Here is an 18,491-nt window from a genome sequence, read left to right on the forward strand (position 1 = left end):
AAGGCTTGAAATCACTCCAAGGGATCTGAAAGCCACCCTAAACCTGCCCAGTTTGGCCTAAAATCACTCAAATGGGCTTAAATTCTCCAGGATCGAGACCAAAGCCAGCAGCAGAACCAGCACCAGCAGCAAGACTGAGACCGACCCTGGAACTGAGATCAGCTCCACTACAGGACCAGCACCAGGACTAGGACCGAGAGCCAGAACAAAACCGCACCAGAACTGGCACTGGGACCAAGACTGACACTGGGACCAGCACCAGGAGCGCTTCGGAACTGGGACTGGCACCGGCAGTGCTCCAGGACTGGGATTGGGATGGAGACTGGAACCTGGCACCTGCACTGGGACTGCTCTGGGACCGGGACCAGGACCGAGACCAGGAGCCCTCCAGGACTGAGACCGAGACCGGAACCAGCACCGAGACTGGCAGCGCTCTGGGACCGGGACCGAGACTGAGATTGGCACTGGAAGCACTCTGGGACCAAGACCAGCACCAGCAGCAGCACTAGGTCCAGAACCACTCCGAGACCAAGACTGAGACCAGCACTGAAACCGGCACCAGCACTGGCACCGAGAACGGCACCGCTCTGGGGCCCAGACTGGGACAGGGACTGGCACCGCTCCGGGGCCCAGACTGAGACAGGGACTGGCACCGCTCCGGGGCCCAGACTGAGACAGGGACTGGCACCGCTCCGGGGCCCAGACTGAGACAGGGACTGGCACCGCTCCGGGGCCCAGACTGAGACAGGGACTGGCACCGCTCCGGGGCCCAGACTGGGACAGGGACTGGCACCGCTCCGGGGCCCAGACTGAGACAGGGACTGGCACCGCTCCGGGGCCCAGACTGGGACCGGCACTGCCCTGGGATCAAGAGTGACACCAGGACTGGAATCAGCACCGGGAGTGCTCAAGGACCAAGACGGACACTGAGGCTGGCACCAGAAGCGGTATCAGCACTGGGATCTCTCTGGGACCGGCACCAGGATTGCAAACGGGACTGGAAATGCGATTGGCACTGGGATCCCTCTGGGACCTCTGCGTTCCCTCCGGGGAGTTTTGGCTGCATCCCTGGGTGGAACTGGGAGGGACCCCTGGGCAGGGCAGGACCGCCTTGGTTCACATCATTCTGGTACAGCCATCCTGGTCCATATGGGCCTAGTTTGGATGGTGCCAGTCTATAGTCCTAATCCATATGGTCCCAGCCTGTGAAATCCCAGTCCATGGGATCTCAGGCTCTACAACCCCAGTCCATACGATCCCAATCCTTACAGTGACATTTCACTGCCAGCCTTCCTAACTTCACCCATGGTTGCTGCAGCTCCTGCACCGGGAATTAAATCAGGGCAGGGTCTTTGGTGGCAGCTGCCCTGGCTCAAGGGAGACACGGAGAGAGAAACAGAGCAGGCAAAGAAAGGCAGGAGAGAGAGGAGGACACAAACACAATCAGCTGAGAAGGTGGCAATCTGAAAAACAGAACAGCAACTGACTGACAATGAATGGGACAGAAATCAGTAACTCTGAAAGTTTTATTTGCTATCAAATACATCCCATCCACCCAGCCTCACACAATCCCAATCCCACCACTCCAAATTTGGATCCCACTTCTCCCGATCTCCTTCCAACCCCATCACACCCTGGCAGCTGTGGAATCGAGTGAGTTTGGTGCAGGACAGAGTTTTTTTGAGGTGGGAACAAGCCATTGTGAGGTGGGATTGAGCCCTTATGGGATAAAATTCAGTTGTTTCCGGTGGGATTTGAGTGGTTTTGAGGTGACAGATGATCCCTCTTGACATTTGGAGTGCAAAGATGAGAAGAACATTGCCCAAAATCACCCCAGAATGCACAAATCCTCCAGAATATGTCTCCAAATCCTAAATTCCCCCTCAAAACCATATGAAATGGTGAGACTTTTGACATTTTTGATAAATTTCTTTCTTTTCACCCCTGTTTTAGCTGCTTTCAAGGGATGAAGATGAATCCCAAGAAAATTAAGGCCAAACCAAAAGGAGAAGCAGCCAGGTGTGTTCCCAGCATGGATCACAGGGAATGTGGGTCACCAGGGCTGTGCCCAGCGTGGTTCCTGCAGTGGGGATGGAGCCGGAGCAACGCACGAAGCTCTTCCCGCACTCGGAGCACTCGCAGGGCTTCCCTTACCGGTGCCTCCGTTGGTGTCTGGTCAAGGGAGAACTGCTGGAGAAGCTCTTCCCACACTGGGGACACTCGTAGGGCCTCTCCCTGGTGTGGATGCGCTGGTGGGTGATGAGGGTGGAGTTGTGCTTGAATCCCTTCCCGCAGTCGGGACAGCAGAAGGGCCTCTCCTCCGTGTGAACCAGATAGTGCCGGAGGAGATGGGAGCTGATCCCAAATCCCTTCCCACATTTGGAACACTCATAGGGCCTCTCCCCAGTGTGGATCTTTTGGTGCCTGCTCAGGGCAGCACGCTGCCTGAAGCTCTTCCCACACTCCCCACACTCGTAGGGCTGTTCCCCAGTGTGGATGTTCTGGTGCCTGAGCAGGTGGGAACTCCTCCTGAAGTTCTTCCCACACTCCCCACACTCGTGGGGCCTCTCCCCAGTGTGGATGTTCTGGTGCCTGATCAGGTCGCAGCTCCTCCTGAAGCTCTTCCCACACTCCCTGCACTCGTGGGGCCTCTCCCCAGTGTGGATGCGCCGGTGCATGACAAGACTGCTGTTGTGCCTGAGAGTGTTTTGTGCTAACGGGCAGGAGCCACGAGAGCCCCAGCACACACACACACACACACACGGAGCAGCTCGGCAGTGAAGACACGGGAGGGTCCGGGCATGGAGCTCCAGCGAGGGTTTGTGAGGGTCTGACGCTCAGCGGTCCAGGGGTTCAAGACAAAGACAAAGGAGGGTTTAGGGTATAAATACAGGGAAAGAGGGGGTGGAGGAGAGCATCAGGGATCTGAGGGTTTAGGGGTGGTACACAGGGAAAGGGACTGATAGGGAATGCCAGGGTGGATAGGCGGGGACATAAACCAAGGGGAAGACAGGGAAGGGAGAATTTGCTAGAACATGAACATATGAGGGTAAAAGGGGTAGGAAAGGCCAATGGGTCAATGGGGAGGACAGAACTGGGACAAATTAACATAGTGCTGCAGAGCACCTTGGGGGAAGCTTCTGTCCTCACCCTGAGCTGTGAGGGATGCCCGGAGCCTAAGGTGCATTTCTCCAGGGGATTGCTGTTGCCCTCTCCCCAGTAAGCTCGCAGGCCTCCACAAACACACACTGGAGATGTCTGGGGCCGGTCATCATTTCTCTGCTCTCCAGCACCGAGGCCATGGACTCTGGCACAGCTCTGAGCTCGTGCCCGTGGCAGCCACCCCTGGCAATGGGGCTCCATGGAGCTGCTCTCAGGAAACCCCCCAAGAGTTGGGGAGTGCCCCAAAACTGCCTCAGGAGTGTGAGATACCCCGGGATCTCTTCATGAATGTAGACTATTCAAAAACTCACTCAATAATGGGCTCCCCCTATCTTAATCATTCCCCAAACTTTGGCTGTCTCATTCCAGACTCCAGACCGCCTCCCCAGTCCCAAACCATCCCACCCCTCCTGGACATCAAGACCCCCTTCCCAAGCTGGATTCCCCCATTTCACACCTCCCAAACCCGATCCCACCCATCCTGCCTCACCCAATGCCCATCTCACCCCTCCTGATTTGCATGCCACTTTGCCCAATCCCTTTCCAATCCAATTTCACCCTGAGAAGTGGTGGAATTGAGCGATTTTGGGGTGGGATTCAGTAGTTTTCAGTGGCATTGAGTGGTTTTGACATGACAGATAACCTTCTTGTCATTTGGAGTGCCAAGAAATAAGGACAACTAAACCAAATACCCCCCTCCCCCACCCCCATATCATCCTAAATGTCTCCTGGAATCCAAGATTCCCCAAAACACAAGTAAAATGTGAGGCTTTAGATGCCTTTGGTAAATTTGTTCATTTTTACCCCAATTTTCTGTGTTTTGAAGAGAGGAAGATAAAAGATAATTAGCAGTGGTCCTGTAGAAGGGTGTAGTTTTCTCTGAAGGTCTGGTGATAGAGTAGATGGGCCTGGTCTTCCTCTGGGAATCCAGCGGAGAAGAAGCTGCTCCTTTGGGAATCCAGCGAAGAGGCTGTTCTGATGTCCCAGAAATGCTGATTTTTTGCAGGTAGGGATGCTTGGCTCTTCCCTCTGTGTGGAGCATCTCACAATGGGATGATGTAACCCCATCAGTCACACTGTGAGTCATTCAATGGCCCATGAACAGAAGATATCTCCCCAGAGGCAGACATTGTTCTTGGAAGAGATAAGAAAACTGCCCAGCTGAACAGAAGATACCTGCCCCACCTCCAACAGATGGCAAATAGAATATATGCTTATCTTACCAGCCAGGACAGAGACAGGGAGAGAGAAACAGAGCAGGCAAAGAGAGGCAGGAGAGAAAGGAGGACACAAACACAATCAGCTGAGAAGGTGGCACTCTGCAAACAGAACTGCAGCTGACTGAAAATGAATGGGACAGAAAGAAATAATTGTGTAACTTTATTTCCTATCAAAGTACAATTTCCTCCCTTTCTCAAAACCTCCTCCCGGTGTCATTCAGCAGGGCTGTCAGAAAGTTCTTTGTTCTGAGTGGATGTTCCAGGCTGCAGCCACAAGGCAACAGGGAATGGGGATTTTCCTGCTCCTGGGGAGTTTGACATCCTCGCTGAGGAGAGGAGGAGGCAGCAGAAGGAAAGGGCAGCTGGGCTTCACCCTTCCACAGGGAAGAACGGGGGGAAAAATCTCTTGTCACATCTGTAGCTGCTCCCACAGGGATGTGAAGGCTGATCCCTGACCCCCAAGGTTCACAGTCTGGGCTGCCCTCAGGGAACGCTCACCTGGTATTGAGGGGCAGTGTGGGAGCACCTGGATCTTGGAGCAACCAGCTGCCCCCCGTGTTTGGAGGTGCCTGAGGAGGGCTGGGACAATGCCAGGGACATCCTGCAGTGACATCCCCCCTGTCCTGCCCTGCGTGCGCTCAGTCCCAAACCTGACCCTGATCCTGGTCTCAATCTCACTCCACGTTCAGACACACTCACAGTTCTGTATTTAATCTCATCCCAGTGCCAGCCTCGTCTAGCTCCAGACCCAATCCCAACTCCAGCCCTAAAGCCAATCCCACATCTAGCCGTAACCCCAATCCCAGCTCTAATCCAAATCTCAGCCCCAACTCCAACCCCAGCCCCAGTTCCAGCCCCTTCCTAAACCCTCAGGCCCAAACCAAATCCCAGGTTCAGCCCTTCTGGGGGTTTGGGGGTGTCTCTGTCCCTCGGAGCCCGATGATGCTTGGGTGAGGTCACACAAGGGATGAGAGGGACAGAGACCCCCCCGGCCTCCCCAGGGATGAGAAGGTTGGAGAGCCCCCCCAGCCCCAAGTACACTCAGTGGTGGGAGGGACACAGAGCCCCTGGTCACCAGCCCTGCTCTTCCCACAAGTCACGTGGGATGAAAACACAAACAAGTCCCAAACATGAATGAACTGACAATAGAAGCAATTCTGTGGCAATTCCAAGTTTCATCGGTTCCTGCACAGCTCCAGCTCAGCTGCTGGCAGGTTCTGAAAAAAGAAAAGTGGAAGTTCAGCCCAACAGAGGTTATTAAAAGGAAGGGAAAGCTCTGTGTAGCTGTCGCAAAGGCGACAGGCACAAAGAGAATTATGATTCTCACATTTGGCAAGGCCTTCAAGCCTGTGAATTCAGGACTTAATTGGGAATTTAGCTACTTGAGCTGGGCTTCTTGTAGGACTTTTAGCAGCCTTGTGTTCCTCGCCTTGGGGTGAATGAACCTTTTCAGTTTCGCTGGTATCATTTGGTCCCTTTCCTGCAGTGATTTTAACAAACTTTTCAAGGAAGGACAACAAAATATTTTCTTTACACTGGCCACCCACAACAGCCATTTTCCTCATAAGTTCTCCCATAAGTCCCTCAGAGGAAACTGTGTCCAAGTTTCCAAGAGTTCCTCCAGAAAGAGCTAGAACCTCCTCAGAGGAGGGAACCATGCTCTTGTCAAAGGCACTTGGAGTCAGAGAACAGTGCCCTGAACTCTCTGCACTGAAATAATGTCACAATCGGGTTAATAAAATTGTTAGAGAGACGCCTCTGCCCCAATTAGGGTTAAGGCTAACGAGACCAAATCCAAAGTGGATTTTATTGAACAGTAAATGTGAGGTAGAGAGAGAGAGATGGAAAGAAGGAGAAAAGAGGGGAGAGCAAGAGAGTGACAGGGACAGAGACCTCCCCTGGGCTGGGCAAGTGTGACATTGTCCACTGTGTGTGGGGACTTCCCAGGGTGGGGGTTTTACACCTGAGCCAGTTTGGGTAAGGGGGGTGGTGTTCACCCCCCACCCCGAGCAGGGATTGCCTCACTGTTTCAGGGTGCAATGTAAGATGTAACCCAAAGTATGTTCTCAGTCACCATCTTCATAAACTGTGATAAACAGGTGGGGCAGTGTTCTTTATCTCTTCCATGACTCAGCCCTGATAACGCCCTCCAGGGGCTGTCTTCTGTTAATGGGCCATTGAGTGCCACTGCAGGACTGATAAAATTACATCATCCCATTGTGGGATGCTCCGCCCAGGGGGAGGAACCAAGCATTCCTACCTGGATAAAATCTCACCCTTGCAACACCAGGACCACCTTGCCTACTGGATTCCCAGAGGACAAGAGCTCCATAACAACCACTGGACCTTCAGAGGAAGACCAGACCCTTCCACAGGATCCCTGCTTCGACAGAATCACGTAATCATTCCAACAGGACTGCAGCCACCATTTCATCAGACTGCTACCACCACCCTGACCAACGGGGTGTCAGGTTATATCCTGACTGCCAGATTAAGTCAGTGTTTCTGTATCATTGCCTTGACCTTGATTTTCTTATTAAATTGTAATTCTGGCATAAATTCCCCCCCTGGTTTGCCCCAAACCAGTACAAAACTCAATGTGCGCACCCCTTGTTTTCTTCCGAAAAGAAAATGTCCCATCCCCAGACCTTCCCCACATGGAGGAGGAGGCTGCGAGGAAGAGGAAGGAGCCCTGGGACACCCAGGCAGGTGAGGAGGAAGTCAGTGCCCCTTTCCCCCTCTCTCCTGCTCCATCTCCCAGCCCAGCACGACACCCGGCTGCAGAAGAGCCCCGCTGCCTGTGCCGTCCTGCCAGGGACGCACTGGGGGGATCTCCTTGCCCTTCCCTGTGGCACGGAGGCAAATCGCATCCTCTCCTTGTCCTTCCTCCCCCAGAGCAGGAGCTGAGGATGGAGAGCAGGGAGGACAAATCCCCGGAGCAGAGCCTCGTGGAAGAGGCCGTTTTGAGCGGCTCCACGGCGCAGGAACCCAACGGGGAGGAAAAGCCCCGGAGATGCCGCACGAGGAGGGGCTGTAAACGCAGATCACGGGGATCTGAGGAGGAAAGACCCACCCTGGGGCAGGCAGGTGGACAGAGCTCCAGCCAGAGCTCAGAGCTGGTGGTCCATGAGCAGCCTCATGACAGGGAGAGGCCCTACGAGTGCTTGGAGTGTGGGAAGAACTTCAGGAGGAGCTACAAACTGGTCCGTCACCAGATGATCCACAGTGGGGAGAGGCCCTATGAGTGTGGGGGAGTGTGGGAAGGGCTTCAGAGATAGGTCCAAGCTGGTTGTCCACCTGAGGATCCACACCGGGGAGAAGCCCTACGCGTGTGGCGAGTGTGGGAAGGCCTTCAGAGACAGGTCCAGACTGATTGCCCACCTGAAGATGCACAGCGGGGAGAGGCCCTACGAGTGTCCCAAGTGTCAAAAGAGGTTTCACACCAGCTGCAGTCTCCTCAAGCATAAGCGGATTCACACCGAGGAGAGGCCCTTCCACTGCCCCGACTGCGGGATGGGCTTCAAGCGCAACTCCCACCTCATCAGGCACTGGCGCATCCACACCGGGGAGAGGCCCTACGAGTGTCCCCAGTGTGGGAAGAGCTTCTCCAGGAGCTCTCACTTGACCAGACACCAAAGGAGGCACCAGTAAGGAAGCCCTGTGAGTGCCCCAGCTGCAGTAAGAGCTTTTTGCACTGCTCCAACTACATCCCCCATCAGAGGACCCACATTGTTCAGAGCCCTGGTGACCCACATTCCCAGTGATCCCTGCTGAGAAGACAGCTCGCTGGTGGTCTCCACATCCTCCTTAAACTCTATAGGCACCTGGATGAACACAGGGGCAGGAACATCTATCAGGACTCTGATCTATACCGGTAATTCATTGGGAAGAAGTGATTTGTTGACTTTACACCCCATAAAATCTCACCTGCTCTGTCCAGTTAATTCTTGTGGTGGCATCAACGAAAACTGGGGTGAAAATAAAGAAACTAAACAAAGAGATTGAAAGCTGCACCCTTTACTGGGATTTGGGGGTGAATTTGGGGTTGGTTCAAGACAATACAGTTCTTGATCCAGGCCAGGAGCCATTGGCCTTCTTGGCCACCTGGGCTCACGGCTGGCTCATGTCCAGCCTGCTGTCCATCAGTCCCTGCAGGTCCCTTTCTGCCTGGGCACTGTCCAGCCCCTCTGTCCCCAGCCTGTAGCGCCGCAGGGGTTGTTATCGCCAAAGTGCAGGACCCGGCACTTGGACTTGTTAAACCTCACCTTGTTGGGTTTGGGCCCTGGATCCAGCCTGTCCAGCGCCCTGTGCAGAACCCTCCTACCCTCCAGCAGATCAGCACTCCCGGCCAACTTGGTGTCACCATGGTTCCATGAGGCCCCAGAGTGTCCCAATGGTCTCCATGGTTCCATGAGGCCTCCCAGTGTCACAATGTCCCTTTGCTTCCATGGGACCCCTTGGTGTCACAAAGTCCCTTGGATCCTTGGGCCTGGCAGTGTCCCCATGGATCCTTGGTTCCATGAGGTCTGGCAGGGGCAGCAATGCTCTCCTTGGTTCCACGGTGTCACAATGGCCTCTTGGTCCCAAGGGACACTGTTGTGGTCTGGGGTGGTGGCGGGCACAACTTTCCCTGAGAGTGTTTTGTGCTAACGGGCAGGAGCCACGAGAGCCCCAGCACACACACACACACACACACGGAGCAGCTCGGCAGTGAAGACACGGGAGGGTCCGGGCATGGAGCTCCAGCGAGGGTTTGTGAGGGTCTGACGCTCAGCGGTCCAGGGGTTCAAGACAAAGACAAAGGAGGGTTTAGGGTATAAATACAGGGAAAGAGGGGGGTGGAGGAGAGCATCAGGGATCTGAGGGTTTAGGGGTGGTACACAGGGAAAGGGACTGATAGGGAATGCCAGGGTGGATAGGCGGGGACATAAACCAAGGGGAAGACAGGGAAGGGAGAATTTGCTAGAACATGAACATATGAGGGTAAAAGGGGTAGGAAAGGCCAATGGGTCAATGGGGAGGACAGAACTGGGACAAATTAACATAGTGCTGCAGAGCACCTTGGGGGGAAGCTTCTGTCCTCACCCTGAGCTGTGAGGGATGCCCGGAGCCTAAGGTGCATTTCTCCAGGGGATTGCTGTTGCCCTCTCCCCAGTAAGCTCGCAGGCCTCCACAAACACACACTGGAGATGTCTGGGGCCGGTCATCATTTCTCTGCTCTCCAGCACCGAGGCCATGGACTCTGGCACAGCTCTGAGCTCGTGCCCGTGGCAGCCACCCCTGGCAATGGGGCTCCATGGAGCTGCTCTCAGGAAACCCCCCAAGAGTTGGGGAGTGCCCCAAAACTGCCTCAGGAGTGTGAGATACCCCGGGATCTCTTCATGAATGTAGACTATTCAAAAACTCACTCAATAATGGGCTCCCCCTATCTTAATCATTCCCCAAACTTTGGCTGTCTCATTCCAGACTCCAGACCGCCTCCCCAGTCCCAAACCATCCCACCCCTCCTGGACATCAAGACCCCCTTCCCAAGCTGGATTCCCCCATTTCACACCTCCCAAACCCGATCCCACCCATCCTGCCTCACCCAATGCCCATCTCACCCCTCCTGATTTGCATGCCACTTTGCCCAATCCCTTTCCAATCCAATTTCACCCTGAGAAGTGGTGGAATTGAGCGATTTTGGGGTGGGATTCAGTAGTTTTCAGTGGCATTGAGTGGTTTTGACATGACAGATAACCTTCTTGTCATTTGGAGTGCCAAGAAATAAGGACAACTAAACCAAATACCCCCCTCCCCCACCCCCATATCATCCTAAATGTCTCCTGGAATCCAAGATTCCCCAAAACACAAGTAAAATGTGAGGCTTTAGATGCCTTTGGTAAATTTGTTCATTTTTACCCCTATTTTCTGTGTTTTGAAGAGAGGAAGATAAAAGATAATTAGCAGTGGTCCTGTAGAAGGGTGTAGTTTTCTCTGAAGGTCTGGTGATAGAGTAGATGGGCCTGGTCTTCCTCTGGGAATCCAGCGGAGAAGAAGCTGCTCCTTTGGGAATCCAGCGAAGAGGCTGTTCTGATGTCCCAGAAATGCTGATTTTTTGCAGGTAGGGATGCTTGGCTCTTCCCTCTGTGTGGAGCATCTCACAATGGGATGATGTAACCCCATCAGTCACACTGTGAGTCATTCAATGGCCCATGAACAGAAGATATCTCCCCAGAGGCAGACATTGTTCTTGGAAGAGATAAGAAAACTGCCCAGCTGAACAGAAGATACCTGCCCCACCTCCAACAGATGGCAAATAGAATATATGCTTATCTTACCAGCCAGGACAGAGACAGGGAGAGAGAAACAGAGCAGGCAAAGAGAGGCAGGAGAGAAAGGAGGACACAAACACAATCAGCTGAGAAGGTGGCACTCTGCAAACAGAACTGCAGCTGACTGAAAATGAATGGGACAGAAAGAAATAATTGTGTAACTTTATTTCCTATCAAAGTACAATTTCCTCCCTTTCTCAAAACCTCCTCCCGGTGTCATTCAGCAGGGCTGTCAGAAAGTTCTTTGTTCTGAGTGGATGTTCCAGGCTGCAGCCACAAGGCAACAGGGAATGGGGATTTTCCTGCTCCTGGGGAGTTTGACATCCTCGCTGAGGAGAGGAGGAGGCAGCAGAAGGAAAGGGCAGCTGGGCTTCACCCTTCCACAGGGAAGAACGGGGGGAAAAATCTCTTGTCACATCTGTAGCTGCTCCCACAGGGATGTGAAGGCTGATCCCTGACCCCCAAGGTTCACAGTCTGGGCTGCCCTCAGGGAACGCTCACCTGGTATTGAGGGGCAGTGTGGGAGCACCTGGATCTTGGAGCAACCAGCTGCCCCCCGTGTTTGGAGGTGCCTGAGGAGGGCTGGGACAATGCCAGGGACATCCTGCAGTGACATCCCCCCTGTCCTGCCCTGCGTGCACTCAGTCCCAAACCTGACCCTGATCCTGGTCTCAATCTCACTCCACGTTCAGACACACTCACAGTTCTGTATTTAATCTCATCCCAGTGCCAGCCTCGTCTAGCTCCAGACCCAATCCCAACTCCAGCCCTAAAGCCAATCCCACATCTAGCCGTAACCCCAATCCCAGCTCTAATCCAAATCTCAGCCCCAACTCCAACCCCAGCCCCAGTTCCAGCCCCTTCCTAAACCCTCAGGCCCAAACCAAATCCCAGGTTCAGCCCTTCTGGGGGTTTGGGGGTGTCTCTGTCCCTCGGAGCCCGATGATGCTTGGGTGAGGTCACACAAGGGATGAGAGGGACAGAGACCCCCCCGGCCTCCCCAGGGATGAGAAGGTTGGAGAGCCCCCCCAGCCCCAAGTACACTCAGTGGTGGGAGGGACACAGAGCCCCTGGTCACCAGCCCTGCTCTTCCCACAAGTCACGTGGGATGAAAACACAAACAAGTCCCAAACATGAATGAACTGACAATAGAAGCAATTCTGTGGCAATTCCAAGTTTCATCGGTTCCTGCACAGCTCCAGCTCAGCTGCTGGCAGGTTCTGAAAAAAGAAAAGTGGAAGTTCAGCCCAACAGAGGTTATTAAAAGGAAGGGAAAGCTCTGTGTAGCTGTCGCAAAGGCGACAGGCACAAAGAGAATTATGATTCTCACATTTGGCAAGGCCCTCAAGCCTGTGAATTCGGGACTTAATTGGGAATTTAGCTACTTGAGCTGGGCTTCTTGTAGGACTTTTAGCAGCCTTGTGTTCCTCGCCTTGGGGTGAATGAACCTTGTCAGTTTCGCTGGTATCATTTGGTCCCTTTCCTGCAGTGATTTTAACAAACTTTTCAAGGAAGGACAACAAAATATTTTCTTTACACTGGCCACCCTGTCATGGTTTGACACTGGCGCGATGCCAGCGCCCCCATGAGAATATACTTTTTAAAATAATTGCTGTGAGATGTGATCAGGAACAGAGCAGAGCAGGCCCAAACTTAGTAACTAAGGAAAGAACTTTATTAAACTACTTCTACTAGGAAAACTACAAACACTAAATCCTGGATGAAGACTTTCTAAAACACCCCTCCTCCTCCCACCTAATTCCTAAACAAACTCAACAGTGAGACACCACCCAGGATCCTGATCAAGTTGCCACCCTTCAGATATTCGAATACTCAGTCTTTCAAGGGAGACAGGAGTCTCTCCTGTGCCACAGACCCCCCCCAGGAAACACAATTGCCACCCTTGTGTTTCCATGTCACACATGGCAATCGCCCGAAGAAAATTTGCCATGGTGACACTCTCCTTCCATGTCACAGTGCTCTCACCACCGTGCATGGACAGACTGCTCATAGGGCTCCTTTAAGGATGCTTTGCCGTGGACCAAAAGAGACAACAGTTCAGTTTCTCATTTTGGGACTACAGTCCCCCCCATTTTCCCCTGGGGCTGAGGGTCCAAGAATAGAGGTCTTCTGCTCCTCTTCTTCTTCCTTGAAGATAGAGGGCTTCTCCACACTTTCCCTCTACTCCTCTGCTGGTAATCACTGAAACAGGTCTCCTGGCACACCAACGCACCACCCTAAGTGCAGCTTCTGTTAGGAGAATTTGGTTCAGTCTATGGCTAACAAGAGAAGTCCAGCCACAAGCCACTCCATCATCTCCTTCCAACTCGAGAATTTCTTCTTCCATCATTTCGGATCCCAGACTGTCTCTCTTCTACTTCAAATCAAGGAGGAGTAATATTTTACAAAGCCTTCGTTTCTCAGGAAAGGGTTAAAAGTTCAGACTCCCTGGACGACTGATATCTCTGCCCAGCAGCCGATACTCAAGGCCAAGGCTGGGCGCCTTCCTCCCCCTCCTTTCTCCTCCGCGCCGGCAAAGTTACAGGTGCCGTCCGGACTCTCTATCTCTTCTCTCTGGGGGGGGGGGGAATGACAAAGACATCTCCGCTTCTCTCTACCCTTCCGTCCACAGGAGCTGGCTCGGTTCCAGTCCTTCTACCCCTCGGCTCACCTCGACCAGGCCGCATGGCTTCCCCTCCCCCACCCAGCCCCATGGCTGGGCAGGGGAGGTCTGCACAGCACCCTGACTGGAACCAAAGAGAGCGAGCTCTTGGGAGTTCCTGCTTTTAACCCCCTGTGTTCTCAGAGGCGTATCCCTATCTTCAGTGGTCATTTCAGGTGCCAATATCCAAACTTGACCACTGATTGGTTTGACCCAACTTCCTGAAGAAAAAAAAAATCACTTCCATGTCAAACCACGACACACCCACAACAGCCATTTTCCTCATAAGTTCTCCCATAAGTCCCTCAGAGGAAACTGTGTCCAAGTTTCCAAGAGTTCCTCCAGAAAGAGCTAGAACCTCCTCAGAGGAGGGAACCATGCTCTTGTCAAAGGCACTTGGAGTCAGAGAACAGTGCCCTGAACTCTCTGCACTGAAATAATGTCACAATCGGGTTAATAAAATTGTTAGAGAGATGCCTCTGCCCCAATTAGGGTTAAGGCTAACAAGACCAAATCCAAAGTGGATTTTATTGAACAGTAAATGTGAGGTAGGGGGGGAGATGGAAGAAAGAGAAAAGAGGGGAGAGCAAGAGAGTGACAGGGACAGAGACCTCCCCTGGGGGGGGGCAAGTGTGACATTGTCCACTGTGTGTGGGGACTTCCCAGGGTGGGGGTTTTACACCTGAGCCAGTTTGGGTAAGGGGGGTGGTGTTCACCCCCCACCCCGAGCAGGGATTGCCTCACTGTTTCAGGGTGCAATGTAAGATGTAACCCAAAGTATGTTCTCAGTCACCATCTTCATAAACTGTGATAAACAGGTGGGGCAGTGTTCTTTATCTCTTCCATGACTCAGCCCTGATAACGCCCTCCAGGGGCTGTCTTCTGTTAATGGGCCATTGAGTGCCACTGCAGGACTGATAAAATTACATCATCCCATTGTGGGATGCTCCGCCCAGGGGGAGGAACCAAGCATTCCTACCTGGATAAAATCTCACCCTTGCAACACCAGGACCACCTTGCCTACTGGATTCCCAGAGGACAAGAGCTCCATAACAACCACTGGACCTTCAGAGGAAGACCAGACCCTTCCACAGGATCCCTGCTTCGACAGAATCACGTAATCATTCCAACAGGACTGCAGCCACCATTTCATCAGACTGCTACCACCACCCTGACCAACGGGGTGTCAGGCTATATCCTGACTGCCAGATTAAGTCAGTGTTTCTGTATCATTGCCTTGACCTTGATTTTCTTATTAAATTGTAATTCTGGCATAAATTCCCCCCCTGGTTTGCCCCAAACCAGTACAAAACTCAATGTGCGCACCCCTTGTTTTCTTCCGAAAAGAAAATGTCCCATCCCCAGACCTTCCCCACATGGAGGAGGAGGCTGCGAGGAAGAGGAAGGAGCCCTGGGACACCCAGGCAGGTGAGGAGGAAGTCAGTGCCCCTTTCCCCCTCTCTCCTGCTCCATCTCCCAGCCCAGCACGACCCCCGGCTGCAGAAGAGCCCCGCTGCTGGTGCCGTCCTGCCGGGGACGCACTGGGGGGATCTCCTTGCCCTTCCCTGTGGCACGGAGGCAAATCCCATCCGCTCCTTGTCCTTCCTCCCCCAGAGCAGGAGCTGAGGATGGAGAGCAGGGAGGAAAAATCCCCGGAGCAGAACCTCGTGGAAGAGGCCGTTTTGAGCGGCTCCACAGCGCAAGAACCCAACGGGGAGGAAAAGCCCCGGAGATGCCGCACGAGGAGGGGCTGTAAACGCAGATCGCTGGGATCTGAGGAGGAAAGACCCACCCTGGGGCAGGCAGGTGGACAGAGCTCCAGCCAGAGCTCAGAGCTGGTGGTCCGTGAGCAGGTTCATGACGGGAAGACACTCTACGAGTGCTTGGAGTGTGGGAAGAACTTCAGGAGGAGCTACAACCTGGTCCGTCACCAGATGATCCACACTGGGGAATGGCTCTATGAGTGTGAGGAGTGTGGGAAGGGCTTCAGAGATAGGTCCGACCTGATTGTCCACCAGAGGATCCACACCGGGGAGAAGCCCTACACGTGTGGCGAGTGTGGGAAGGCCTTCAGTTACAGGTCCAGCCTGATTGCCCACCTGAAGATGCACAGCGGGGAGAGGCCCTACGAGTGTCCCAAGTGTCAAAAGAGGTTTCAGACCAGCTCCATTCTCCTTAATCACCAGTGGATTCACACCGAGGAGAGGCCCTTCCGCTGCCCCGACTGCGGGAAGGGATTCAAGCGCAACTCCCACCTCGTCAGGCACCGGCACATCCACACCAGGGAGAGGCCCTACGAGTGTCCCCAGTGTGGGAAGAGCTTCTCCAGGAGCTCTCACTTGACCAGACACCAACGGAGGCACCAGTAAGGGAAGCCCTGCGAGTGCCCCGAGTGCGGGAAGAGCTTCGTGCGCTGCTCCAGCTCCATCCCCCACTGCAGGACCCACGTTGTTCAGAGCCCTGGTGACTCACATTCCCAGTGATCCCTGCTGAGAAGACAGCTGGCTGGTGGTCTCCACGTCCTCCTGAATATCCATCAGGACTCTGATCTATACCGGTAATTCATTGGGAAGAAGTGATTTGTTGACTTTACACCCCATAAATCTCACCTGCTCTGTCCAGTTATTTCTTCTGGTGGCATCAACGAAAACTGGGGTGAAAATAAAGAAACTAAACAAAGAGATCGAAAGCTGCACCCTTTACTGGGATTTGGGGGGTGAATTTGGGGTTGGTTCAAGGCAATATTTGGGTGAATTTGGGTGTTCTGAGGTTGTCAAAGCCAGAGGACATGGCCATCATCTCATAGGTGTGCCAGCAGAACATGCCCACCTGAGACCAGCTGTTCTCCAGGAATTCTGGTTGTCTGTCCCAGTGTCTGGCCTGGGTCTCTCCATTTGAGATGCCTTCCCAAAGTGCCCAAATTGCTGCTCAAGTGCCTGAGCTGCTGTGGGCTGTGGATGTTCCTGTCCACCAACCTCTCCTGGTCAGTGCCGTGGGGGGTGGGAGGGGGTTTAGGGGCTCCTGGGGGGACTGGGAAAGGCTTCTGTCAATCTTGTGGGCATTTGTGGTGCTGGGAAGGGGCTTGGCAGGGTCTGTGAGGGAGGTTTGGGTCCCTGACAAGGCTGTGTGGCTTGGAGAGAATTTGGGTGGGTCTTTGGGGAGATGGAAAGGGGTTTGGCTGGTTCTTGGGGTCATTTATCTTGCAGGGAGTGGTTGAGGGTGTCCTGGCTGGGAGCTGTGGGATGGTTGAGGTGTCCGGGAGTAGCTGTGGGGCTGGGAGGGGTTTTTTGGGTGGTCGTGACCCCCCAGAACCCCAAAGCAGCCACCAGACCCCACTCCCCCAAGATACTTCCAGGGGTTGGGGTCCCCATGTTGATGTTCATCCTCCTGGTGCTGCAGGAGAAGGTGAGGGGGATCCCCAGGGGATGTGTGTGTCCCCCCCCAGAGCATGTGTGACCCCCCCATCAGTAAAAAGGCAATCCCCATCTGGGAAGAATGATTGGCATCTGACTCCAATGATTTCAGAAGGTAATTAAGTACTTTATTATGCTATAATATACCATAACTATATTACACTGACAGGAGCTATCACTAAATACAAAAAACCCGTGACTCCCTGCCGAGAGTCTGGACACAGCTGTTGGATCCAATTGGTCCATGAATCCAAACAACCATCACCAGAATCCAATCAAGCAATCACCTTGGGCATACAATCTCCATGCCACATTCCATGTGAGCACAAACAAACGGAGCGGATAAGAATTGTTCCCTCTTGTTCTCTCTGTGCTTCTCCAGGAAAAATCCTGAGAGAGAGAATTATGTCCCTCTGTTCAGAGAATGTGATTGCCACATCTCCCCGTGTTTATTATAATAAAAAAAGGAAGGAGCTGTGTTTGCAATTCTTCTGCAGGGCCCTTGCAGAAGAGAGAGCAAACACATCTCCAGAGGTTCCCTTAGCAATTTGCTGGTTGTCAATCAGAACCTCAATCAAGTGCTGATGTAGAATGATCAAGGAGGTAGTTTACCTGTAGAACATCTACTTCTATCAAATCTCTAAAACAAGGCTTACAATATAAGAAACCCAAACAACAATGCAAAGAATGCTCATGTTTCAAAGTCCAAACAGCTGAGTCTCAGGAGAAGGTCCATTGACTGGAGATGTTGATCTTTGACATCCTTGAAGGTCCTTCTCAGTCCTGAAACAGAGAACGGTTAAATCCTGAAACAGAGAACTGCTTAAGAAAGTCCAACAACTATTAGAAATCCATCTGAGGTGACATCATATAATTATCAAGCACTAAAACACTGACTGTCATCCCAGAGTCTGCAACAGTGTCCAGGATTGAGAAGCAGGATGTTTTCTATTGCCATCTGTGCAGCAGTTGTCTTCTGGGCAGTTTTCCTTATCTCCTGTTAATGGTCCATCAACGTCTTGCCACACGACTCAGAGATAACTCCCTCCAGGAGCAGTTTCTGTTTAACAGGTGATCAAGGACCCACTGCATGACTGGGAATGACATCAGCCCACTGTGAGATGCTCCGCCCAGGGGGGAGGAGCTAAGCATTCCCACCTGGATATATTCTGGGATTTTTGGACAGGCAGGCAGCCTTCCCAAAGGTTTCCAAGAAGACACAGCTGGGATTTCCACTGGACGACTACACTTTTTTTACAGGACCACTGCTCCAACAGAAACCACATCTGCCACTCCAAGAGGACTGCAGCCACTCCAGTTTGGACTGCTACCAACACACTTGCCAAAGGGGTGTCAGGTTGTATTCTGACTTTGTCAGTGGTCTCCCTTTTGTATTAATTGCATGTATTTTGTTTCCTTTCCCTTTTTCCAATAAGTTGTATTTCTGACTTGTAAACTCTCACTGGTTTTGCTTTCAAACCAGAACAAACTGCTGATAAACCTCAAATCAGCAGAGTTGGAAAATCACCTCCAGATCATCATTCTCAAACTCCCGTTGATTTGGATGCAGAAAACATCTGGGTTCATCATCAACCATCCCCCACCCAGATGGAGTCAGGACCTGGCCACAGCCCCAGCTCTAATTGGATGGTTTATAGAAATACCTTTTTTGTGCAAAACCCACCACCAAATTCATAAGAACTGAGAAAATCTCTGGAAT

The 18,491-nt window shown here is 52.8% G+C and overlaps 1 pseudogene; it reads left to right on the top strand.

Annotated features, from left to right (window-relative positions):
- Window positions 1-7,203: 7,203 nt before the first annotated feature.
- On the top strand, window positions 7,204-15,866 carry LOC137466529 (zinc finger protein 420-like; annotated as a pseudogene).
- The last annotated feature ends 2,625 nt before the right edge of the window (window positions 15,867-18,491 follow it).

This window comes from Anomalospiza imberbis, unplaced genomic scaffold, assembly GCF_031753505.1.
Source record: "Anomalospiza imberbis isolate Cuckoo-Finch-1a 21T00152 unplaced genomic scaffold, ASM3175350v1 scaffold_255, whole genome shotgun sequence".
NCBI classification, from domain to species: domain Eukaryota; kingdom Metazoa; phylum Chordata; class Aves; order Passeriformes; family Viduidae; genus Anomalospiza; species Anomalospiza imberbis.